Raw genomic sequence first — 2,500 nt, forward strand, 5'->3', positions numbered from 1 at the left:
AAAACATAAAATGTGGGAGGAAGCCAGCTGCGTAAATAAAATGCGAGACAAAAGCGGTCGCAGCTAAAGGCTAAGGGAACGCCTGATAAAAACTAACGTAAACAAAGGATTTGCCTGTTAGTAATTAAAATGATCCAATAAAAAATCAGATAAAAATGATTACGTAAAATCTAAGGTTATGCAGCTGACAACCCATACAAAATCAACAAAAAAATTGACATAGAAAATAACATCAAGCGCAATAAAACTGCATAAGGCGTGAGCGGTGTGCTATATAAACCAGTGCAAGCCTCAGTGGGGCTAATAAGAACAAAAAAGACGGGGAGAAGATGCGTGAGAGACGAGAGACGGGGAGAGGATGCGTGAGAGACGAGAGACGGAGAGAGGATGCGTGAGAGACAAGAGACGGGGAGAGGATGCGTGAGAGACGAGAGACGGGGAGAGGATGCGTGAGAGACGAGAGACGGGGAGAGGATGCGTGAGAGACGAGAGACGGGGAGAGGATGCGTGAGAGACGAGAGACGGGGAGAGGATGCGTAAGAGACGAGAGACGGGGAGAGGATGCGTGAGAGACGAGAGACGGGGAGAGGATGCGTGAGAGACAAGAGACGGGGAGAGGATGCGTGAGAGACGAGAGACGGGGAGAGGATGCGTGAGAGACGAGAGACGGGGAGAGGATGCGTGAGAGACGAGAGACGGGGAGAAGATGCGTGAGAGACAAGAGACGGGGAGAGGATGCGTGAGAGACGAGAGACGGGGAGAGGATGCGTGAGAGACAAGAGACGGGGAGAGGATGCGTGAGAGACGAGAGACGGGGAGAGGATGCGTGAGAGACGAGAGACGGGGAGAGGATGCGTAAGAGACGAGAGACGGGGAGAGGATGCGTGAGAGACAAGAGACGGGGAGAGGATGCGTGAGAGACAAGAGGCGGGGAGAGGATGCGTGAGAGACGAGAGACGGGGAGAAGATGCGTGAGAGACAAGAGACGGGGAGAGGATGCGTGAGAGACGAGAGACGGGGAGAGGATGCGTGAGAGACAAGAGACGGGGAGAGGATGCGTGAGAGACGAGAGACGGGGAGAGGATGCGTGAGAGACGAGAGACGGGGAGAGGATGCGTAAGAGACGAGAGACGGGGAGAGGATGCGTGAGAGACAAGAGACGGGGAGAGGATGCGTGAGAGACAAGAGGCGGGGAGAGGATGCGTGAGAGACGAGAGACGGGGAGAGGATGCGTAAGAGACGAGAGACGGGGAGAGGATGCGTAAGAGACGAGAGAAGGGGAGAGGATGCGTGAGAGACGAGAGACGGGGAGAGGATGCGTGAGAGACGAGAGACGGGGAGAGGATGCGTAAGAGACGAGAGAAGGGGAGAGGATGCGTGAGAGACGAGAGACGGGGAGAGGATGCGTAAGAGACGAGAGACGGGGAGAGGATGCGTGAGAGACGAGAGACGGGGAGAGGATGCGTAAGAGACGAGAGAAGGGGAGAGGATGCGTGAGAGACGAGAGACGGGGAGAGGATGCGTGAGAGACAAGAGACGGGGAGAGGATGCGTGAGAGACAAGAGACGGGGAGAGGATGCGTGAGAGACGAGAGACGGGGAGAGGATGCGTAAGAGACGAGAGACGGGGAGAGGATGCGTGAGAGACAAGAGACGGGGAGAGGATGCGTAAGAGACGAGAGACGGGGAGAGGATGCGTGAGAGACGAGAGACGGGGAGAGGATGCGTGAGAGACGAGAGACGGGGAGAGGATGCGTGAGAGACAAGAGACGGGGAGAGGATGCGTGAGAGACGAGAGACGGGGAGAGGATGCGTGAGAGACAAGAGACGGGGAGAGGATGCGTGAGAGACGAGAGACGGGGAGAGGATGCGTAAGAGACGAGAGACGGGGAGAGTATGCGTAAGAGACGAGAGACGGGGAGAGGATGCGTAAGAGACGAGAGAAGGGGAGAGGATGCGTGAGAGACGAGAGACGGGGAGAGGATGCGTGAGAGACAAGAGACGGGGAGAGGATGCGTGAGAGACGAGAGACGGGGAGAGGATGCGTGAGAGACGAGAGACGGGGAGAAGATGCGTGAGAGACAAGAGACGGGGAGAGGATGCGTGAGAGACAAGAGACGGGGAGAGGATGCGTGAGAGACGAGAGACGGGGAGAGGATGCGTGAGAGACGAGAGACGGGGAGAGGATGCGTAAGAGACGAGAGACGGGGAGAGGATGCGTGAGAGACGAGAGACGGGGAGAGGATGCGTGAGAGACAAGAGACGGGGAGAGGATGCGTGAGAGACGAGAGACGGGGAGAGGATGCGTGAGAGACGAGAGACATGGTGAGGATGTAGGAGCTAGGTGCAGGTTGCAGGCTTCCAACTTCACACCGGACGCACCCTGCCTCCTTCACCTTCTGCGGCAAAGGAGCACCCTCCCTACTATTAGCGGCATCTATCAATCAGGTTAGTACCTTAAAAATCCTAGTTTATTGTAGGTTATCGGCTCCGCATCTAGT

Source organism: Penaeus vannamei, chromosome 38, assembly GCF_042767895.1.
Source record: "Penaeus vannamei isolate JL-2024 chromosome 38, ASM4276789v1, whole genome shotgun sequence".
Classification (NCBI taxonomy): Eukaryota; Metazoa; Arthropoda; class Malacostraca; order Decapoda; family Penaeidae; genus Penaeus; species Penaeus vannamei.